Raw genomic sequence first — 25,346 nt, forward strand, 5'->3', positions numbered from 1 at the left:
GCTCATTTCCATTGCAAATGGAACATCAGAATGATCCTTGCAAACTGAAATATACTGTACATTTCATTACTTCATTTCTTTGAAAATACCACCGACAAAAGTAATCAGTTACTAGTATTCTTGTACTAGAGCTTTGCAACTCAGTGAAAATTGACTGAATTAATGGTGTCCACCCAAAATAAAGCAGGCTACATACTTTGGAGGGTCATTATTATTCCCTGCAGAAATAAAGTCAGCCTATGGAGACCTGAATCATGATGGGGCGATTGTGCAAGGCACTGTACAAGTACGCAGCCTGCTTATTTCTTACACACTCCTTTGTCACATTTAGTGACAAACGAAGGCAGAGAGGAGACATGGCTCCTTACTGTAGCCACATCAGTGAGTAAATACTGAAGAGGGAAAAGAACTATTTAAGATAAAGGACAAGGTTGTCACAAGAACAAATGTGTATAAATGGGCTATGAATAAATTTAGACTGTTAATTAGGAGAAGGTTTCTATCCATCAGAGCAGTGAGGTTCTGCAATAGCATTCCTATAGCAGCTCTGGGGCACCAGAAACCTCCCCAGGGTTAAGAAGAAACGATCTGTTTGTGAAAGGGATTATAGGCTTTAGCTTTCTGTCTACTACTCTGTGTTTACTGTGCAAAGCACAATAACATCTCATTCTCTTTTGGCCCTAGAGACCTCCAAAACGTATTGATTAATTAAAAAAATACAGTGAGAAAAAGTGCCTAGCCCAAAGTGGGCTTTTTCATCACAGAAAACAGAACCAAAGGAAGAAAAAGCTGTAAGAGCGGGGATTAACTCAGAGCTCAGAATGACATTTGAAGATACAGTAGAAAAACTACTCGAGATGGAAGGACTGGAGTTCTTCACATAACGATGAGGTTCTGTCAGTCAGAAAACAAGGATGCATAGAATAAATATACAGGAATACAAACACAGAATAAATATGTAACAGGAAGATAAACTGCACCCTTATGGACCAAGCAGGACCCACATCTGTGTATGTTTGGTCTTACTTACTGTTAATGAGACATGGGGTCATATTCTGAAAATTCTTGTTAGGCAAGTAATCCCACTAAAATCAATGGGAAGCCATGGCTGTAATGACTGCTTCCTTGTCTCCATTAGGGATTGCAAGGTCAGGTCCATTTTCTGTGCAGTATTGGAAGAATGCTAGAAAATCAATATCTCTATTGAGACTCCTTCTTTTGGGGTAAAAATAAACCTGGATCATTTCGAGTTCAAATGTGCATTGTTCCTGGGTGTTTTTATAAATTCCTTTTGAAAGCAAAATGGTCAAATCAAAATGGAGTGAAAGGCTCCCCTTTTGGTGTGTTTTACAGCTTGTTTATAACTAGCTTTGTAATGCCATAAAGGTTAAAGGCAACTTTGTAGTTGCTTTGTATTCACTCTATCAGTTTAAATCGACATAAGCTCAAGCTTGCTGTTCTATAATATTTATGTTTTAGCAATTCCCTCTATTCAAATGACTTGGCTCTGAGGGATTCGGCGGGGAAAGACAACCCTGGATTCTGTCATTTAAGGAGTTATGTTAGGGAAAATCGGTTGGTCTTTTTTGCTGTGGAAAATTCAAAACTAATCAAAGGAAGGAGTTTCTTTTTTAAAAAAAGATTCTTTTAAAAAATCTTTTAAAAAAGATTTCTGTGCAGTCACAGAAATGTAACACACTGTTGTGGAGTATTGCTTCGGTAACGTGGAAAAGATGTATTCCATTCTGTTCACATTACAGGTTATCATTGTGCTTTAGTCATTGTGGAGCACCTTCAACTATCACTTAGTTGAAAATGTCTAAACATAGTTTGGTATCTTTAGTCTTAGCTTGCTACTAGTCTACAATTACACCTATCTGTGATCGTGTCCAAATTAAATTTTCATATTGAAATATGTTAAATCTCTGTATTTGGTTGACTTACACTTTACTCATGAGTGAAAAGGAAATTATGATCAATCTGAGTCATATATATACCCTATTTTAAGCTTTTTCTAATAGCTTCAAGATTTTCTCCAGCAATGGTGAGCCTTTGTTGGCTTGAAAGAAAGTTTAAGACCTGTTCCATCATGGTGGAGATGTGAAGTGATCAGCTTCACATCTGACATGAACAGCATTAGAATTGAAATTGTAGTTATAAAAGAGGTCATCCCACAGAAAATAATGGTTAATTTCTTCAACCCTGATAATTATCAAAAGAGCTTAGAAATGTAAAGTCTGTCAATTAAGAAAAGAGGCTAATGAGTAGGAATGGTGCACTTTCTCTCAGAGATAATTCTTAAAAATTTGGGGGAAAACATACTCCAAATACATTCTGCATTCACAGAACCCTGGACCTGAAGCATTTGGTTGACACAAATCAAATATTTTTCCCAAGACATTTAGTCAAGTATTAATGGAAGGATCAATTCTCTTTCAGTCCAGCTTAATAGGAATTTTGGATGAGTAAGAACTAAAACTGCTTTGATGCTCAGCATTCAGCTGTTGCTCCCAGGACCCATACCAAAAGCATGGACTTCTCCTAGGATTCCAGCACAGCTGGATTTATTGGTGTGCTGGGGAGCAAACCCAAGGATGAGTTCAGTGCTCACCCCTTTTCACTCACCTCTGCACAGCTTGTTTCCCATCTGCTGTGTGACCCATTAGCCAGAACTTCCTCCACCCTTGCATCACTGAACAGGTGACTGTAGTTTGGCTCTATGACTGCTAACAGGATTATTTGCGGGGTAATGCTCAGCAATGTATAACAATAAGCTGTTGTAATACATATTTACCTAATAATGTATACTTTTCAGATACATCATGCTTGTATTGTTTTCAGAGCTGTATTACGCACATACCTTGTTTACTAGTCTGTTACTAACATTCTTAATAGTGCAAAAAATGTAATTGAAAATCCAAGAAAACAATTGGGACCATTAAAACCTCATACGACCTTGGCACAATACTACAGCAAGCGATCATCAGTGTCTTCATTTTGTGCCCTGCTTTATTTCATTTGTTATATTATTACTGCAAAAAAAGCTAACTCAGACCCCCAAATGGTCGACAACACTATACAATCTAGTTTTGAACTAACTGTGCTGGCTACAGTACAAGAATAAAAAATGTCCAGTTCTAGGAATACTATAAAAATTACGCATCAAAACAGGTCAGATACTTACATATATCTTCTTGATGTGCCCATGTGATAGGAGAGCAGATTGATAAAGGACAGAAGAAATGCTAAATATGCACCATGACAAACAGTGAAAAATTAAGTATTGTAACTAACATTAATTACACTCTAGTAAGATGAATAGGCTGCTCATCATTAATGAGAATGTACACCTTTGTCTAAGTTTCACATCTACCTGTGATAAATGTGCTAATGGCATTAAAATACATCATAGTAACATTTGAATTAACAGCACGCTAATAGATTGACATACAAGTATGAATAAAGCATTTAATCATAAACATTGTACCACACCCAACAGCAAATTTTCTTTTATGCATATATCAAACAAAATGGATAAACATTACAATCTTATTTTAGTTTGTATGGAGATAATCTAATAATATTGCCTCATACTATCCCAATATTTGTAATCCAGATTATTAGATACTTACGCAGAGCATTCTTTCGGAGACATTCAGGTGGTTTAATTAAACAGTAAGGGGGATTTCAGAATAGAAAGGGTGGGACTTGGTCTCAGTACAAACTACCCACTGATTCTTGCCCATGTGGCAAGGATGGAATATTCAAACAAGCTTCACAATGGGCTGACTCCAACGCTTGTTAAACGATTTTGATTTAATTTGATCTTAATGGAAGTGAGCACAAGCCCACTAGTCTTTAGTGCTTATCTTTATTGTTAGGAGTCCTTCCCTTCTGCATTCCCAGTGCTTTTTCCCCAGCAGATAAGATGCAGAAGCAGAGCAGGCATCATTGCCTTCTATGCCTGTGGACCACAGCAGCAGAGAGTTGCAGCCTCCACCTTCAGAGAAGCTGGGATGGGCAGCTGGTGTGAGATGCCCCAGGAGCACGTGTACTGCGGTGAGCCTACCCAGAGAGAAGCAGGAAGAGGCACAACGCAAGGCAACCCTCCCCCATCCCCATTCCATGGGCAATCTCCCCTAACAACCCTATGGGGAAGGTCCCCAGAACTGCCAAGACCAGACCACCCCAAAGAGACATTCCCCAGTTCATCCATTGCCCTGCTGAGCATGAGGCCCACACGTCCTGATGCACCTGGACCCGGAAGGTACTTCCATTTATCTGAGAAGGGCCACCTGCAAAACAGGATCTCATCTGGGACACAGATTTTTTGGGGTCTGTCCTGGCAGGGTACTAAGTAATTTCTGATCCATGCCACAGCTTCTGCTGCAAGGGAGAAAGATTGTGATGGCTGGGAGAGGAGAAGACCCCAGTGTTGCTTACTGTGGGGGTCTTGCACCTCAAAAGAAGGGAAGAAGAGAGGGCTCTGGAAGGGAGAGAGAGAGGGAGAGAGAGGGAGAGGGAGAGAGAGGGAGAGAGAGAGAAACATGAAGATTAACACTTCCTTCAAGAATCCTCCTGCAGCCCCCAAACACAAATAACAGCAACTGCAACAGCAGCATACATTTTTTCCAGCATCCACATCAACAGCAGAGGCTGTTATGATATAGTTCAGAAAATGAAAGAATGGATGATGCCTGGTGTCTCTGCAGATATTTTGGAGGAGGGCAACAGAAAAGAAGTGGCTGACAGTGGGGGTCTCTTCGCTGTGCTGCTAGTGGCACCTTGGCTACATGATAGCAGGACTGTATGCAGAAGGTATCATGGGCAAACAAGAAGTTACCTTTGGTCTGAAAAGAGGCATTGCAAGTACTGTACTTTGTATCCATGTGGGTTGAGAATTTGGGTCCATCAAGGGAAGGAAATCTCTGTCAAACCTTCCGAGAAAATCTCAGCTAATGATTATGAGAGTTTAAAAAACAGGAGTATCACCTATTTATGCACCAGAGGGTATATAACCAAGACATCTACCAACTGCAAGTGAGAGAAACAGAGTTCAGCTTCCTTAACAGTAGCAGCTGTTCTAAAACACCATGATTAGGTAGCTGAAGGGAGTGGGAGGTGGGTCATGGGACAGCAACAGAGAGGATACCTTTCTGGCTTGGTAAATTGCTCTGGTCCCTTACTAGTTATTAATATTGATTGAACATGCTGAAAACAATATCTTTCAGAAGGGATTTGCAGTGCTGTGGGTGGGTGAGAGCTTGCAGAGCTCAGCCATGTTCCTGCAACACCACTTCTGGATGAAGGACATTGCTCTGGGGAGTGTAAAGAGAACCAAGGTTGCATCAGCCATACCAGCGTTATGGGAATGACATGACATCCTGTTTAGTGCTGGATGTCCCTTAGGAGCAAACAATAGATGGGAAGATGTTATGGGTCTCCCATAACATCCTCATAGGTAAGCTCAGGAAGTGTGGGTTAGATGAGTGGACAGTGAGGTGGATTGAGAACTGGCTGAATGGCAGAGCTCAGAGGGATGTGATCAGTGGTGCAAAGTCTAGTTGGAGGCCTGTGGCTAGTGGTGTCCCCTGGGGGCCAATACTGGGTCCAATATTCAACTTATTCATCAGTGACCTGGATGAAGGGACAGAGTGCACCCTCACAAGTTTGCTGATGATACCGAACTGGGAGGAGTGGCTGACACCCCAGAGGGCTGTGCTGCCATTCAGAGGGACCTCAACAGGCTGGAGAAACAGGCAGAGAGGAACCTCATGAAGTTCAGCAAGGCAAGTGCAGGGTCCTGCACCTAGGGAGGAATAACCCCTTGCACTGGTGCAGGCTGGGGGCTGACCTGCTGGAAAGCAGCTCTGTGGAGAAGGACCTGGGAGTGCTGGTGGACAACAAGTTGACCATGAGCCAGCAGTGTGCCCTCGTGGCCAAAAAGGCCAATGGTATCCTGGGTTGCCTTAGGAAGAGCATTGCCAGCAGGCCGAGGGAGGTGATCCTCCCCCCCTCTACGCAGCCTTAGTGAGGCCACATCTGGAGTGCTGTGTCCAGTGCTGGGCTCCCCAGTACAAGAGAGACATGGAACTACTGGAGAGAGCCCAGCGTAGGGCTACGAAGCTGATTAGGGGACTGGAGCATCTCCCCTATGAGGAAAGGCTGAGAGAGCTGGGCCTAGTTAGCCTGGAGAACAGAAGACCGAGAGGGGATCTTATCAATGTATACAAATATCTTAAGGGAGGGCATCAAGAGGATGGGGCCGGACTATTTTCAGTGGTGCCCAGTGACAGGACAAGAGGCAACAGGCACAAACTGAAACATAGAAAGTTCTACCTGAACATGAGGAAAAACTTCTTTCCTGTGAGGGTGACAGAGCACTGGAACAGGTTGCCCAGAGAGGTTGTGGAGTCTCCTTCTCTGGAGATATTCAAAACCCACCTGAATGTGATCCTGTGCAACATGCTCTAGGTGACCCTGCTTGAGCCGAGGAGTTGGACTAGATGATCTCCAGAGGTCCCTTCCAACCTCAACCATTCTCTGATTCTGTGATTCTGTGAAGAGAGGAGGAGCTCTGAATCTTGAGGTAGAAAGAATAGAAGGAACCATTACCTTTATGCCTGGACAGAAAGTCCAAGCATAAAGGTGATGATGTCAGTCTTAATTTTATGGTCTAAATGGTTACTTCCATGTACTGATTGCTGATAGGTAATGTGCTAATGTGACTAAGGTAATGTGCTCTGGTTCTGCTCCCTGAGGTAGTGCTGCACTGTATGGATATATCTTTTACCGAGTGGTCTTCTGTGGATCTGGCTGCAGAAGCTTATGCATCCAGCTGTTCATTACTGCTAGCACAGCTGAACCCACATGTGCTCTCCCAGATTATTTCAAAGCAGTCAATGAAGTTACCTAACGCCACCACTGAGAGCGTGCATGAAAATGCTTGTGCTCTCAGCTGTGGGATCTCAGCTGGGGGAGAGCAGAAACCCCAGCATCGTTACACTACTCCAGCTAGATTCGCAGGAGGATGTCTCACCATCCTCTGCTGGTAGAGGAGAGTTCTGACCTTTGGCAAACAAGTGACTTATCCTGGGCATGGAGCCAGAGAGCACAGGGCAGGGATGGGGCCAGGACTAACTGTCCTCCTCAGCCCAGGGTGAGGAATTCTGGCTGCAGGCTTGGCTGAGTGAGGAAAGAAAGAAGAGGGTTAGATTTCACAGCTCACCTCCTTCTCTCACAAGCTGGTGCCAAGGCCCCCCTGCCCGTGCGGAGCTTGGCAGGCAGAGGTGAGAAAGCAGAGGGAAGAACAGGACACACCTGCAGGCTCAGTAGTGGGGAGTAGGGCTCCGCTGCAGGGAAGTACGACTGACAAACGGTAGGAGGACCAACTGCAATTCACAGGGTAAACACTGTGAATTAGTTAAACGTTGCCAAGCAGGAGTCGCTTTAGCCTTATAGTTTCCTGAAGATCATGCAAACAGGGCAAGCTCATCAGTGTATATTTAATGCCATTAAACAGATGGTTTAAAATACTTTAATTACCACCATGGCTCACCTAGGCTGCACACTTGATGACACTGGACCTGTGCAGTGAATGCTGTGAGATACTGAGAGACAGTATATAAACTGTATAGAGTGCACAAACACAATTCAGCCATCTGCCTGGGCCCAGGAAAGGATCTGTGGAAGATCGGCAGGCCTACAGGCACAAGCGGAAAATTGTGCCCTCTGCCACGCTCGGGTGCTGCACTGGGCCAAGGCTCCTTGTGCTGGTTGTGTGCAGGGAGGGGAGGCTATGACAGCCTCCCAGGGGGAGGACGGCCCCACATGCAGAACCAGGCACGCACCCTCGGCAAAGCACTTCACTCCAGCTTTCCTCTTCTAGGTAAACAGACAGATCTCTCCAGGAAAACTGAAAGTCTAGAAAATCTGTTTTAGGGATTTCAAATTGTTTATATGCATTTCATACTATTCCACTGTAGTTCAGGCAAGCAAGCTAGCACAAAATGCAGTATGGCTGCACTGGTAGCCACCATCGTCACAGTGAAAACACATATAGTATTTTTTCTTTATCACACTAAATGGTACATTACCTTCGTGATGTTTTCCTTTGCATTCCAGGTGGCAACTTACTGATTAGGGGAACACTTCTGAGCCTCTCCCTCCCATGCAATAATCTTTATAATTTCACATTTCTAAATGTTGAAAGTGCACTAATGCAAGTGGGAAGAGTTTCCTCTGCTATTTCACATACTTAAGGAGAAGATGTTATTGATTCATATGCTCAGCTCTGAAAGCGCTTTGCAAAGGCCATAAGCATTATTATTTTTGTTTTAGCAAGAAAGAAAATGGCACACAGATTGCCCAAAGTCACCCTGCAGACCAGTGAGAGAACCAGGATTAAATTCAGATCTTTTGGGTCCATGTGCAAAGACCATTCTGCTGAACTATTTTTGGAAGGTCAGAACCCTCCAAATGTAGCATGGCCATGATACACGATCCATTATCACAGTGTAAAATTCGTATTATGATATTTAAAACATTTTTTCTCTAGTCCCTTTTAATGGTTATAAGCATGAAGTGAGTTCTTTGCTTTAACAAAAGAAGAGCTGAAAGAAGCAAAATTTTTAAATTTTGAACTGGAGAAATTTAGACCAATTTAACTCCTATGTCCTGGACTAATGATGTTAACAATCCGGGCTTTGAGTCTAGCAGCAGCTGAAGATTTTGTTCACACAAATTCTGAGTTGAACTCTGGGTCACTGAGATAATCTTCTTTTACAGTTTTAACAACGGCTGCAGAAATATATTCCTTATCAAAATTAATATGCTTTTGGAGAAATCCATCTACCTAAAGAAGAAAGGAAAAAATGTGTGAAGATTTACTAATCACGTAATAAAATTTGAAACTTGGGGAAATTTCAGTATGTGCCACAAAAATATCAGGTTGATAGCTGAGGGTCAGTTTGGAAATGCATTTTCTCATTTGTATTCAATACTTGGAGAGGGCAAGAGGACAGTGTCATGTTCACATTACAGCTACGAAAGCAAAGCAAACAGAATTAAATGATGAACTTAAAAGAACTATTCAAGGGCACTTAGCAGAAATCCCTTTTCACAAAATACCAGTGATAGTAACAAATGGCTCAAATCTTCTTTCATTAACCATTTTGAATGTTAACTTGGATATTTCTTACATCACTAAAACTGTTCTTCTTTCCAAGCATTCTTTTTACTGAAGTTCATTGTGACCGGAAAACACAAGTCTTTCCCTTAACTCCCTCATATATCCACGGTACATTTACTTTGAAGTTTAACTAGTGAGACCTAAAAAATATATTAGTACAAAGAAAAAGAAATAAATGACCTCGCTTAGAAAGCAATATATAGTTCATATCTTCAATGATTTTTTATGTTTGCTAAAAGAAAATTGTAATTACAAAATGCTAAAGGAAAACCTGAGGGTATATTAGAGCTGTACTTGAGTAAGGTTGACAATATATGGCATATAATACACAGTTTTATCCTTCACTTTGCATAAGCAGCTCCTACTGAAGTCAATGTGCTCAGACTGACTTCAGAATACTGTTTTCCTGTGGCTCCTACTATTATTTTCAACTAGATAAAGCTGCTTTTTAAAGCCCACTCTTCTGAATATCTTTAGTGTTAGACATGATCTTTTTGTGCAGGTTTGTTCTCCAATCTCAACAAGCCTTTCAGGTAATCTAGCAATTTGCGAACAACAGCCTCATAAAGAAAAATAACACAAAGCTTTCACTCTACATGCAAACTATGCAGATATTGTATATCTCAATAATGTGTTCTGCAATCACAATTTTAAATGTCTGTGATCCTGGGATATTCTAGCTGTTCCAACCTACAGGAAACAATTCATCTCTAGAGAAGAACACTATTTAATTGGACTAATGACTGATTTACTAACATGAACGCCGCTTGAAACTTGCAGTGATTTATTTCTTTTATTCACCAGGGACTGTTGTTTTTCTGAAATAGATCAGTAAGAAACCAAAGTAACAAAATATTTAAAATTCATTACTTTGTGGAAATACAACTTTTAAATGTGTAATCTAATTGAGATATTAACTCTGGTGGTCAATCATTAACTTAATTTTAACCTAACAACTTGACTCATTTTCTCCATTGATCAATGGATCAAACTGGATCTTCCAAGTACTGACAAGAATAATCTGTGTGATAAACTGGTTGCACAACTATTAATAATTAATAACTCAGGATAAACTAAAACTCTGTATATGCAATAGTCAAGATACAGTCTTTGTATGTGGGACTTCCTGACATGCTCTAGCCTCCCACATGAGCCTGGATACCCTCTATGCTCACTGCCTTCTGCAGAAAGTCTGTGTAGCCCTGCATTGGACACAGCTTAAAAGCAAACTGTAAGCTAGACAGCTAAAAAGCCCACATCCCTTTGAGACTTTCAACAGTTTTACAACCAAACGGTCAGATACAAAGGTCAATTACTTCACCTTTTAATTCTAGCCTGATGCTAATTTATACAAATTCACAGTCTCTCCTTTTATTGGAAGACGGGTTATATTCTCAAAGATATGGATGGTGATGTCTGGAGAGGTTAAAATCTAAAACATGCACCCCCCCCAAACCCTAATCTCAATAGTTTTAAACCAGTAAGGATCAGTATCACAAGCCTTTCCTTTTCCAGTGAATCAAAAGGGACAGAGCGATCTGCATCTTTGGGAAGTGTATAATGTCAGTATTTTCCTCACCTCAAAATCATCAACCGTATTTTTGTGAATATGTTGTTCCTTACAACTTCACCAAATTAGACAGAGGCCTAGCTGGTATACACAAAATTTTGTAGTAAAACATGAAGGGAAGTATGTTTTTTTTCCAGACATATATTTCGGAACTCTTTTTATTTAGACTTTTCAGTCATTTACTTTTAGAAAACCTGGGATAGGCAGTGCATAACTGGAGAAAAGAGCAAAGAATGGAAGTTAGGACACATCCTTGACACCGTAAGTCTGCTATACCGTGATTGCAGTATTGCTGTTGGGGACTGTCACACCACTACTCACAATAACTGCTACTTCACCCACCTGCAGGCATCCAGTGCGTCAGGCAGTTTGGTTTTCAGCCTAACCTGTTGGTAGGGGTTGCGCAATTACACCACTACTAACAATTGGGAAAGAAATCCATAAAAATTTTCTTCCCATGAACGCTTCTGAAAATGTTTGTACTTTATCTTTCAGGGACACAGGACACAAATAAAACTCTTTCTTTATCTTGTGGGAAATTTAGTACCTATATATTAAAGATACAATTAGCATTAATGAAAAAAAAAAATCCTTTCTCTCTCCACACTTAACAGCTATGTAACAGCTGTATGGATTTGGGGCCTTATTCTGCATTCTGTATCTCATGAGAGCTGCTACAGACTAATTGAGGACTGGAGCCTCAGACAGGGTAGGTAATATTCAGCCTACTCATGCTACTCCATGAAGCAAGGCTTCTACTTTAAAAGTTGCTGGTGCTTAACTGGGCCTCATATCTTGCAAGAGCTGCAGAGGACGCACTGCTGAAACTGAGCCTTTAGTACCTGACACTATCAGCCACATGAAATTCATCAGCATGATAAGTGTCCCCCTCATGCAGTATCAATAGCCATCTTTCTTACATGGTATGAAATTAATCCTTCACTTGCAGCAACTTTTTCTTGGTCACTATATCTTATTTCACTAGGTCCTGGTGACAAATGGACAGGATGTGCTACGAGGAATTTGGCACAGAGGAAACGAGGCAATGCAAACAGGCACGTTGTAAACCACCCACTACCTACCTCTTTGGGATGTCAGCACTGCTGTCACCAGCTGCGCGGCAGAATTTCCAAAGCCTTGAGCAGAGCAAACAGGAGCTTTGCCTCCTTTTCGCACATGGGCATTATTTGAGAATTGCAGGCCTCCAAGGCAAGGCAAGAGCAGAGGGTACCCTGTTGGGTAGGTGAGCTAGCACCTCCTCCTTGACTGCCTGGATAAAGCATTTCAGAGCGTGAGAGGTGGAACACTTCAGGTTTCAGCCTGTGGCTGTCTGAAGTAGTCCAGTCCGAACAAGTCTGATAATGACAGGCCTCTCAAGAGCTATCACAGAACTACATTAATAGTACACATCAGACTGAAATTTCTGCAGCTTCTTTGGAGAAATGTTTTCCATGGCACTCATGTGGAGAATCTGGGTTTTTGACTTATATCTTGGAGCCTTTATGTTTCCTAAAAAAACATACTGACATTTAAGAAGTGTATTCTTTGGAAATGTTTAAATAGGTCACATTTTGCAGAAATAAGATGGCAAAGGGGCTTGCAATTAACTTTGAAACACTTTTTGAGTTCAACAAACTCCTGCCATTTCTGTGATCTTTGATATTTGCTTCAAATACCACTAGTAAACCCACGCTTAGCAATAAAACCTCACTTAGCTGGACTGTTCAAACAAATGATATTCCTAAAGTGTGCTCATGCCACATTTTCAATTACCTTCTTGAGATACATCTTTGCAGTTTTCCAGCCTCAGTCCTCTGGAATTTTCACCCCAGGAGACAAAAGGCCCAGCGGTGCTACAGTCACCTTGCTTACAGCTTGAGCAGATTCAGGAAAGTTCTCAACTCTCTCAGGTTTACCTAAAACCTGACAAGATTGCAAACCTCGGCTGTATCAAGCACAGATCCAGAACTTACAACTGGTGGAAAAAAATTCTAATCATTCTACCTCAGAGTAACAAATCAAGAAGTATTATCTAATTTAGAACATCTAAGGCAGCATTTCCTGCATTAAGAGCAAGGTTAGCTTTGGCAAGGTCATCTTCAGACTCTGTTGCTGTTTTGTAACTTCTGTCCGATCAGCAACTTCCTAGAAAACACCACACATCCATTTTTGCACCCTCTGTGATTGTGCTGCATGGCAAACAATGATTGGAAGCAAACATATTTACAGCCCAATGAAACCAACATATTTACAAGCTAGTCCAGCTCAGGAAATCCCTCAACTTCAAATTCAATTGCACAGGTGCATATGACAGCCTATTTAACATTTGATTTAAATTTCAAGATTTTACAAATTAAATAGGCCTATTATATATGCCATACTTCTAGCTCTGAAGGATACCATTCCTATATGAAAGCTACAGGATTTGTGAGTAGTCTATGCAGTTAAATAAAAACATAATTCTGACATCCTAAAATTTAGGGGTTATGAGTCTAGGAAAAATTAAGGCATACGAAGTGTCAGTCGAATATGATGAATTTGTATATTTGCAAATGAACAGGTTATTTGTTAATGCAACAAGGCAAGTATGTGAAATCTGTAACATACTGCATTCTCTAATATTTTGCATCTCTTATTTCCATTAACACTCAATGAATACACAATCTGAATGCATAGAGAAGTGCTGTGAGGATGACTGTCACCAGCATCAGTAATTTTAACAAATGTCTGGCATTTCAATCAAAAGGAATGCATACACTGGCTAGAATGAAGCAGAATTGGTTCCCAACCAGAGGCTGTGCCAAATCACTTGAATTTATGCCCAGTGGCAATTGTGCAATAGCTGGAAGTTTGGATGCATGTCCCTCATTGTGAGTATGGTCATACTAAAAAGGGTGAATTAAATCAAAGCAAAGCTTCTTTCAGTTGGATGTGAAGGCCAACAGAAATGTGTTCTAGTTCAAAGCAGAAGAGCAGACAGTGATACTTGTTTCTAAACACTAGCTGGCAAATATGCCACAAAGATAAGACCTGAGGCAGCAGTCCCCATGTGGATGGGATCTGTGTCACTGACAGAAGTCAAGGACCTACTCTGTTTTCCAGATTCTTCATCTCTCTCATCAGCAAAGGAGAAATTGGGGTGGGGGGGGAGGGTTCTATTCCGTGCTTCACCTTTAATGTAAAGGGAGAAGACACTGTTCCATCTTTGGACAAACACATAAAACAGTAACAGATGGAGATTCTTGACCTATCAGTCAGTCCAACGAAATAGGTTTTGACAGTGCAATGCTTGTTTTAACTTGGTTACAGAGTGCTTTACTTGGGGTACAAAACCAAGTCCTTCTCCCTGACTGTATGTCTCTGACACAAAGGTAGAGTTGCTGTTGTACCTGTTTGTGGATGTTAAAAGATATACGTATATCCTGTTCATCATCATCTGTAATGAGTTTTTCTTTACTAAGTTTTTCTGTGTACTGTCCTATTTTGTCAATCTATGCCTTGGTGTCTTTGTTTCTCTGATGAAGTTCTGTCTCTCAAACAGCAAGTCTAGACCTCAGATCTTCCACCTAAATTATTACAGGAGAGAATTGGTAATTAAGTTTTAACAAGATTTAAATGATATTAAAAACAGACAGTTAAAAGGAGACACTGCCTTGGGCTTTGTTGTAAATTTGTATGATTATTTTTAGTCCTCTAGAGGATGCATAATTATGTTTCTGTATTTATAAAAATACTGCCTTGGAGGCAGCAAAATGAATTTTATAGTCCACTGATTTGCATATTAATGTTAGTCGTGTGGTGTCGAATGTATTTTCTAGCAAATAAATGTTCACAACAATTTTCAAAGTCCAAAGAATTTTATAGTATTCTTGCCCTGGTTAATTTACTTATTAAATATATACATATACTTTAAAAAATATTTTACTCATTAAAAAAGTATGTTCTACAAAGACAAAGTAAGAAAAACAGCACAATGATAAACATAGTATAAGAACCCCGAGAGAGAAATGAAGCAGGAGAACTAAACAGAACATGTATGTCTTTTAACAGGTTTTGCTCATAATAGTTTTGGTAACTAAGTTCTAAGTAAAGGGCTAGAATCTGATCCAAAGCTCATTGAAGCCAGTTTGGTTGAAGTTTTTTTTAACAACTCAGTTCTGTACATTTGTCTTCCTAAAAAAACACGATCACTGTCAAAGATCCTTCTCTTGATCACTTGATCAGTTGCTCTTAGGTACTTTTCAGAATGAGAATAAAAATCAGAATACTACCTGGTACAGCCCAAATCACCATCAGGAACCAGAACTGTAATGTCCAAAGTTTGCATCGCCAGTAGGAAAGATTGGTTCAATAATGGAAGATCATGCCAAGACATGGAATTGTCTCTTCTTGCTACAAGAAACAGTAGTTGCGTAAAGATTTTTTTCTATAATTTATAAATCTCCCCTGTAAAATTCTAATAGATTCTAGTTGTCTTTCCCCTGTATTTGTTTTGCCATTCGTTATTCTTAAGAGACATTTTAAAAGCAAGCAGTCCTATTCTTATACACTGAGAGGAGGCATAGGCTTTTTGTGCCTGTTTAGACAATGGCAGAATAGTAACAATAATGATATCATACTAATTTAGGATCCAATCCTGTCATGTATACATAGAGAATATTCTTACTAGCACTCAGTCAAAAGACAATAAAATCAATGGGAGATTTCCTTGCGCATGGATGGAAAAATTACATCCATAGTTAATAGTAATCCATTTTGTTATCAAGATAAATCCATGGGTCTTGCAGTTCATATCCATATGGAACTAATGTATTGTCAGCTGAAATAATGTGGTGTTACTATCAGTGCAATAATGATTATTGTAATAACCTTAAACAATTATTCGGATTAGAAACTTGTCTTATTGTCCAAGTTTATAAAGGGAGCTAAATATAAATGTTGTGATTTTCCACACACAGTGGAGCTGAGATGCTTGTTGTGTGCCAAAAATTAAAATAGTAAGTGCTATCTCAGTGTTCAGTAGTAGCAGATAAGGTGAATTTTACAAAAATTGCTGAATGACAATCAATTGCTGGTTCAGGGCAAAACTTGTTAGGTCATAAATAAGCTGACTGCATGTTCAGAGCTACAATTTCCATGAAGTGTCATTCGAGGAGATATTAATGGTCATTATTTAACTGGGACACAATGGTGTCACAAAGGGAATTTATACCTGACACTCTTCAGCTGTCCCTTTTAAGCATAACTCCTGATATATGATCTTTTGACCTATATACTCTTTAACCAGAATGTCTAAACTAAAGGCAAAATAATATTTTAAAAACAAAAGAAAAATAAAAGAGGAGCAGTCAGGACTGGGTAGAATGTTTTTCTCACGCTTCAAGGTTGATTGCCAATCATGTACATAATCTTGGGGATTAAACAAGGTGGACTGACAAAGCAAGCAGAGAAAAATCTGCTTTTTTTTTATAATAGAGAAATCTTTAGTTGGTTACTGAGATCATTTGCGCTTAGAATTTTGTACCTACAATCGACTGCTGAAAATAAATTACAGATGTTCTACAGGAGTTCTGTGGAACCTGCCCTTGCCCAAATGCTAAGCATTGGCTTTGAGACCGAAGAGGAGCTGAAAACACCCAGCTCTTGGATCACTGGAGATGAAGAGAACAAATGACATTACTGGCAACAGATCAGATGTGAGCATTGAATCACAGGTCTGCTGGGGAAGTCACAGCACATGACATGGTATTTATGCTAGCTTTATGGTGGGTGTGAAAGGACAGGCTGTGAAACTACCTAATCCAGTATGAAGTCTGCCAGGCAAAGCTTCTCTTTAAAAATCTTTGATTATATTTGAATCAGCATAACGAGTTGTACTGGTATGAAGCTTTGTATATATGGGGTTGGAATGTTTTTGACTCAGAATCACATGCCACAAAACCATATTTAATGTCTTGTAATACCATGATTTATAATATATGAGTACAGACAGAAAAGTATGTTTACTGTTGGTAAAATATACTTAGCCTTTGTCTATAGTCCAAACCTTCCATAATTACAGAGTAAAGTTTTAGGGCAGGACCTATTTATCTTCAGGGGTTTGCTAAATGTATTATGAGGTTTACACATACAAAGCCATAACCAATATTGCATTTTACAAAAAAAGAGAAGTATTTGGAAGAAGTACCTGTAAAGATGTTGTTCACAGCTTTCCAGTCTTTCCATTTTTAAACCTCTTCTCCTCCTCCCAGAGTTTGATAGAGTTTGATTAGTTACAGAAAGCTCTTGGGTGTTGCACAGTGATAATGGTTTTATTCTGCTGGTATTTGATGCTTACTTCATTAACAGTCACATGTGCAAAGGCAGTGAAGTGGCTGATGGAAGGCCTCACCTGGGGCTAAAAGTAAATGCAGGGGAAATATCATTATTTTTACACATACACAAACCCACTCAACAAGGTGACAGTTTTGTGGGCAAACATGTTCAGAATTGTTGCTTGATCCAATGTTTCTTTTAAAATGATAATAACTGGGGACACCAATTACTGCTTAACTTGACTCTGTGTGTGTGCCAGAGGGAGCAGGGACAGAGAACGGATGAAGAAATGGCCAAAGGTGCCTTCTTCCCCTTCAGTCAACTTGGAAGAAAAGTCAGGCACAGCTGCAGGGCTCTGGGTCACCGCATTTTGCAGCTCTGGGCTGCAGTGCACCAGTAAAGGGTGAAGGGGAAGAATACTGCCATTGCTGCAAACGGGCTCAGTTCACTAAAAGGGTGGCATCCAACAGTTTTCTAAACTAAGGAGTGATCCCAACTCTTGGAATTTCTTGATATTCTGCATTCTGGGTTGTTTGCATTGTGAACCATTTAGTTGTAAGAGAAGTGAAGGTAAAACTGCTGCTAGGGTTATCTTTGATCTGCATGAAAAGAGCATTGCAAAGGGGCACTGGAAGTCAGATTACACATAACAGTGCCTGTGGGTACCTGTTTAGCGAAACTGCTAATGTAATACTATAGAAGGCTGATTTATTACAAACATCTTGTTCCAGGAGTTCGCAGCCCTGTTCAGTACACTGAATGCCTCGTTATACAGAATCTGCACCTCTGGACTCCTTCTTCTCTAGGTGAAGTAATACATCATTGGTTTCCATACCCTGGTGATGCATTACCAGAATACATCAGGAAAACAGCTGGCTCAGTCTCTCAATCCTTGGCGTCCAGCAACAGCTGACTGTGATGATGTATTACATGAACTCTTCAGTCTATCATCGTAATACATCAAAGCAAGGCACTGGTCTGAAGGTGTATTACTCAAAGGAAGGCAAAGCTGAGTGAACATGTCCAGGACAAAGGTTCTGGTTTAATTATGGAACAGAAGTACAATACACTGCACAGAGAAGGCTTCTTAGCTTCAAAATTTTGGTGCATTGGTAAAATATGATTTGCAATCTACAGATGATATTACAAGGCAAGGTCATATTGCAACTGTTATTACTCAGTTGGAGATGAACATCCCCATCTGGTCACAACGGGTGCAGCAGAGAGAGTGTCTACACTGTTCTCTCCATTTAGCCAGGGCTTCTGTTCTGTTCAAAAGACAGGAAATGCCCCAAAATGTTCCTACTAGATTGGATTCAGAGAGTTAGAGCATGAGCTGCATTTTTCATCTGCAAACCCAGTGATGAGAGGCAGGGCATGACATGAAGGACAACTAGTTAGAACTAAGGCAGCAGAAATGTCAAAAGTATTATTCCTCAATATTGCTTCAATAATACAGCTGGCTCACCGTTGTTGTGTCTATCTCAAGTCCCAGCTTCTATTTCACAGGGCTCAGTATAGCTCTTTCCAGGGTATACTACTGCCTTCACATCCCACTGCATTCTTCATGCCCCTGCAGTATCAGCCTCCATGCTGATATTCTCCTGCCTGTCATACTGCTATCCATATGCATTCAGAAACTCCCTTAGAGTTGAACACCTTCCTAATCAAAATTCCTGTAAACTTACCTCAGCCCCTTTCCATCCTTCTGCAATATTTACAAGAAGTAAACTTCGGTTATTTCTTTGTAGATAAACATATGCTAAAAACAGGTCATGCCATGATACTACTTTAATTCATCTCTTTCCTTCTTTCTCTGCTATTCTCTCTGAAGGGCAGAGGAAACTTTTTCAGTGAGAGCTGTAGCGTCTGAATTTACATTACTAGCAGAAAAAAGCATAGATTAATTTTATAGTGAATTGGGAAACTGAGGGATGTGCGCTTTTCTGCTATGTTTCAGTCCAGTGGGAGCAACCAATACCTAATGTTCTGCAGCAGGTATTTCGGAACATAGGCAGATATGAGATGGGGACAATGGGCAGCACTGTTGTATTAGTTAACATAGTGTCTTATAAGCGCTGTGAATCAAACACATACATGAGAGTGGGTGTTTCAGTAGTGTGTCATGCCCGTTAGGACAATTTTAGCTCTGTGTTGTTATTTACAAGAAGATCTAAACAGTCTTATGTATATGAAAGATACTGCTGCATTGATGCGTATGAAAAGAGCCCCTGAATAAAACATGCAGCAAAAGCAGATTAAAAGTGTTAATGAGAATGGACTAACACAGGTCCATTACACCCACTTTTGTAAGCCTTAAAAGCGGTTCAGCGTATTATAGATTTAGTTGTGAATGTGGATGACGTGTCCTTTGCTGCATTGGCATTGTGGGAGTGTGCGAGTGAGGATTAAGGACAATAGAGACATGGGATGACACATGTAAACACAGAATAACAGGAAAGAGGAATTGATTAATGGATGATATCCTGTAAGGATACTTCACCAAGGGGACAGGTGAGACAGCTGCTGATATAGAGAGTGTCTCAGTGAAAGAATCTTCTTTGACTAGCTTGCTGTTTTTTAGAATATCAAAGTCCAACAGAATTCACCTTTTCAGTACAAGTAGAGGCAGCTCCCTAGCTGCACGGCTGCCTGAGATATGTGCCCTCTTTGTCACACGACATGGGAATTACTGTGACCTCCCCAGGTTTCCTTACTGACACAGTGACTGCATGTGTCCCAGTAGATAAGAACTTGGACTTTCTAGCAATGTAGCAATGCAAGCATCCTGGAGTGATTAGAAATGCTATGCTGTTAGCCATTTCCCAGTGTCACCTTCATGGTACTGATAGCAGAATAAACAGAAAATAAGAATAGGGTACCGTTTAAACACGTTATTCAAGGAAAATCAGCAGATTAAGAATTTATACAGTGGTTGCACTTGGAGTACATATTTTTGTTCAGTAGGAGTACAGCTAAGCAGTATAACTACTCGTGGTTTATTCACTTAAAGGGACAGATTTGTCTTTGAGGCCCGACTCAGGCCCACTGATCAGGCTGAGCGAGGCTTGGTGGAAGCTTTGCACAGAATCACAGAGCAAGGCTTGACACAGCCAACCTTTGTAGCAGGCCCTGCTGACCCCCATCCCTGTCCTTGTGATGCACCTCATAAATCCTGAAGGGAATAATCTGAGAAAAAACAACAGTTCCTGAGAAGTATATGCTGCTTTAGAGTCAAATAAGGCCAAGTAACTGTCTTGAGGCACTTTATCGTTCCTTAGACAAGACAGAAAAGAGCAAAAAGTTCTTTCCCTCTTTCCTCTCATTGTCTTATGTAACTTCAGGGGACAAGTGACTAGTTGCCTGAACAGGTGCCTAATATTGCAAGTTATCCAGAATGTAATTTTTCTGCTTCTAAGCACTATGCTCCCACCAACACAGCTATAAAAATAGCAGTTATAGTGTATACCTGTTCACACGTAAAGAAGCCCATTTTAATGACATGACTGAACCCATTCACTAGCCCAAGGCATATCCACGCAGTAGGTCATTTCTGAGGGATGGTAGAATCACGCACACAGAAGAAGAGACGATAGAATCACACCAAAGACTCTCAGACAGCTGAATTTTGTCCTGACTTTGACTAGCCAGCAAGTTCGAGATGCAAATGAACAAACCAAGGTAGACTAAAGTCTCGTATAGAAATCTGCTTGAAGTTTGTGTGACACTTGATTCTGGCACCCTCTGCAATATCTGTGCACCGTTGTTATTTAGTATTTGGACAGCTGAGTTACTATATTGCTCTATTTCCATGAAAATCACTTCTTGCATTGACTATACTTAATCTTTTCCTCTTCACTTCTATATTATAAATCAACTTAAGCCCATCAGGGATATTATTAGAAACTTACTGTTACCTTTTTCAATGTACTTTTGACTACCAGCATTCCCCAGCCACAAGTGTCAGCATATTAAGTGCTTTTCAGACATTTGAACATAATATACTCCATTTCTAAGGCTTCCGTTGTATTACTAGTATGATAATTATTACAGCAAATGATAAAATACTGCAAAATTGTTTTCTCCCCCCTTAATAACATAAATAAAAGGAGCAATTAATTTCCTACAATAAAAACAGGCAATACAATAACGTACAAATGTGGAGTTTCTTCATTATTGCATCAAATTGCAAAACGGAAACATATAATTTCAAAAGGCTCATAAGCAAAAATGGAAACACAGCTGATGTTGCGTCAGCACGTAGTACAAAACTGTGAAGCTTGCACAGCTCACAGCTAGTCTCCTCAAATGAACCACTTCAGTAACATTTCTAAATGAAAACATAACACAAAGAACCTTCTCCTTTCTACAGGCCTTACTTCCAAAATTCAAGGCATTTTTCCAGGATGTTACTTCTATACATCCATCCATTCAATATTCTTAGCTTATAGTATCAAGAGCTATTTTAAAACCTTGCTATCATACGTAGCTAGAGCTATAGCTCTATCTGTGCATCTTATGGCAGATGACAATAGTGTTTTCAAACGGAACCAACATATTTCCAACTGATCTATCTCCCACTACGCACCACATATTTTCCAGCTGTATTTTTAAACCCTCTGTTTCCTCAACGGCATTTTGGTTCATTTGGTTTTAGGTTGCTGAGAAAAGGTAACACATTTTCTTTGACATCTTGTGCAATTTTACAAGTATTCAGGGCACATTCCCTGCTTTGCATGGAAAATGTATTTGCACAGTTGTCAGGTTGATGGACAGGGGGAGAATGATAGGAAGGAGCACTGATCTTTGCTTGTTATTACATACAATAGCCCAGTAGGAATCATGATGTGTTGGTGAGACAAACTGTGTCCCATTCTGGAACATATTAAGTTTGTCTCCAGGACACACATGACTTCACTAGGGTGTCTAACCTCATTCATAATAGATGCTAATCTTTTCAGGGCTGACTGATGACAGCACTTCCTGCCCTTCACGGAATTAGAGCTGGGTTTTATCAAAGGACTCAAACTGCCTGCTAATTAGACTAATTCCCTTCATCATGAATTATTTATTTCCATTGGTAACCGATCACTGTGACATTAATGGGTTCTGCTCAACTTAGTTTCATACTAATATACACTATAAGTTAAATGTTTAAAAACTCCTGATACTTTACTCCAGGTCAAGTGTATCTTCATGTAACTCTTGATGTTTCCAATAAAGTTTTGATTGTTAAAGACTGTTAGAATAAAGTGCGCATTGCTAAAGAAAAAAACTAAAAAAAAAGAAAAAGAAAATGAAGAATGATTTGTAAACTTTGAAATAAAGTTTTTTTGTTTTTTCCCCAAATATAATGTAATAGATACAAATATATTTAGGGTTAATGATCAGATCTCTCTTCTGTGTTGACAGGATTTCAAGGCATCTTGCAGAATTAAGCACATCTCCTCAACCAGAATGTGTAGTGCCTGTATATTCAAAATTCTCACCTACTGCAAGAAGTTTTGGGGTTGTATTATCCAGACTAAGTCCTGTATTTAGGTAGCAAATATCAAACACACAAAGAAAGAATACCTGAATGGACAGCAGCACTGCAGCCAGAATGCCAGTGTACAGAAGGCACAAGTAGAGAATGGGTCATCAGTGAGCTGGAACTGGGAAAAATACGAAATCTGGGATGTCCTAGCAGCAGGATCTGAGCAGGACACCAGAGGTCATTTTTCATCTACTCAATACTTGCCAGGTTTCAGCGCAAAAATTGGTGGCTGGTCTTTGGCACTGCAGTTCAAAAATTACATAGACCACTGGGAGGAAATCCACAGGAGAGCAATAAAAACATAGAGCAGTTCAGAAAACATGACCAATGTGGAAAGTCTAAAAATAATGGTAAGAAAAGAAATGGGAGTATGATGACATCTTCACTTACATAAAAGGATGGTATGGTTAGGCTCATCATCAGTTTTCTCCATATCCACCAAAAACAGGGCAAGAAATGATCACTTCAGTTTGCAGCCATGAAGATCTAGTTGAGAAATTTGAGAAAAGGCTTCCCAACTGTAAGGAGAGAGAAGCATAGGATCAGCTAAATAAGGGGGTGGAATTTCTATCCTTAAGGGGATTTTGGCATAGACTCGAAAGGCATTTGTTTGTTAGGGAAGGTTTATGTGTATGTCAACTCACCTCAGTCACAAAATGGTTTTCCAAGTCAGGAAGAAACTTCATCTCAGTTACCATCTCACAAACTCCTCTTATAAAGTACTTCTTCATAATTTTGCTGTTTCTAAAGAAAAAAACTTATTTGCTGTGGGAAAGATGTGATCAGCTGAATATTTACCAATGATCAGAAAGTCTATTTTAGGAGCATTATATATAGTATAACATTTCAATTTGTTTAAATTAACTGATAGTCTTTTCTGCTGTCGTCACCGACAGTGAACTTAATCTATGCCTTTGACACAATTAATGCATGGAGATTTTGTGACTCATGCACAGGGTAGTACAGTACAGGCTGTATATTTTACAATGGTGTTATTTCCTATTTGCCTCAACTCTTTGGAGATCAAGCCTGAAAGACACAGCATACCACTTTGTCTTTGACATTACCCTTGAACCTGTCATATTTCAGCAGGATTCAAAGACTTTCTGCATGTTATCGAGTTGGGCTCGTACATACATGCATACTCATGAATACATGGTGCATACTCTCATTCATTTCATGAAGTCAGTCATAAAATAGGTTTTATTCCAGCTTGATTATCTTGTCTGTGAAATATTAGAAAAATGTATACAACACATCAGAAGGATCAGTAAGAGGCTTGTTTGGGGTAATTTTTGTACTGATGAAATGAGTTTAAAATAATAAACTGCAGAAGACAGCTGGACAGAATAGCCTATATTCCTTAGCCTAACAAAGACTTGGACTACAGCATTTCAGACAAACAGTCTTTCACGTGATAGCCATAAAAGAATGCATATCTTTCTAATCTATAGTGATAACACAGAAGTTAGATAAAAAATAAATAGAGATGATATTCAATAAGCACATGTACATTTCTATCACAGGGAGATACTTTAGCTGTGAAAATAAAGGTGCTATTTTTCCACTGTTGAAATAATACAGAATCAATGAGAGGCAACCGTGAGCCTCAATGGCATCAAGGGGTTTCTGCTGACATTCACAAACCAAATGAGCATAGCTCTGCTGGATTGAGATGTCACCAGAAACCCCAAGATGGCATTACAGCCTTGTTTTTCTAAGTTGTGTTTTTTGCAATAAACACATCCAACTGGCTTTTTATTTTAATTTTTTTTAAAAATTAAGTTTTTTCATTTCTTTTCCTTTTTCCTCATGAACTTTTCTTCAGGTTATCTGCCCTGCTCTGCCTTCCTTCCTGCCTTTTCCCACTCTTCTCCTCCCCTACCTCAACCATCCTCTTCTTACCTTTCGCTCCATTCTTATTTATCTTCTTTTTCTCCTGGTTCTCTGACTCCCCAAATCAAACCATTTCTGGACTGGGTGACTTTGCTCAGTGCATTAGCAGCGCTCCCTCATGTCATTTCAACAGCACAAACTGTGGATAGACAATCCTATTAAACCAAGAGAAATGTCACTCATGTACCGCTTGTTATTCGTATAGAATAAGAGACTTCAAGTAGCTCCTGATGAAGCAATATAAAATAGCTTTCATTTCAGAGCTAGTAATACCTGACACTTGAACAGAAACTTCCATTCAAAGTTCTCAAACCATTTTATAGGCTTTAATGAATTATGTCTTGCAAGCGTACTCTGGCAAACAGGTTATTCCCATTTCACAGATGGAGATAACTGAGAGGGAAAGAGAGGGGTAATTTGTTATTACAATGTCTCTCAGGGCCCTGTTGTTCATTGCTGTATTTAAAGAGTTTCTATAACTTGCTTCAAGCCAACAGTAAGTAAGTAACATTAAAGAGCACCCAGACGTTCCAAGCCCTGGTTCTTTATTTTAATAATTAGAAATCCCTTCTCTTTATATAGCAAAAAATGTTCTCCTTGCAAGTCTGAACACGGACACCTTTTGGGACATTTTATTTCATAATTCTAATTCACAAGTTACTAGGGAAAGGGAGATTTTGTGCCAGATTGCTTTACCATCATAAACCAAACTCAGCCAACCCACCTTTCAACTTTGTATCTGTCTTTTTTGAGGGAGTTTGTGGGGAGACTGTTTTTTAAAATTTGTCCTGAAAACATATTCCATTGTAAAAAAAAATAGTGTGAACAGAAATTTATCA

At 39.8% G+C, this 25,346-nt stretch overlaps 1 long non-coding RNA gene across 1 annotated transcript; it reads right to left on the reverse strand.

The window, feature by feature from the left end:
* Positions 1 to 16,957: 16,957 nt before the first annotated feature.
* Positions 16,958 to 24,656, reverse strand: LOC112978715 (uncharacterized). The gene is made up of 4 exons (XR_003257980.2): positions 24,517 to 24,656; positions 23,256 to 23,355; positions 23,002 to 23,129; positions 16,958 to 17,157 (listed from the first exon to the last, which is right to left on the reverse strand). It is a non-coding gene; the product is annotated as an uncharacterized LOC112978715 (long non-coding RNA).
* Between the last annotated feature and the right edge of the window lie 690 nt (positions 24,657 to 25,346).

Source organism: Dromaius novaehollandiae, chromosome 7 (genome assembly GCF_036370855.1).
Source record: "Dromaius novaehollandiae isolate bDroNov1 chromosome 7, bDroNov1.hap1, whole genome shotgun sequence".
Taxonomy (NCBI): domain Eukaryota; kingdom Metazoa; phylum Chordata; class Aves; order Casuariiformes; family Dromaiidae; genus Dromaius; species Dromaius novaehollandiae.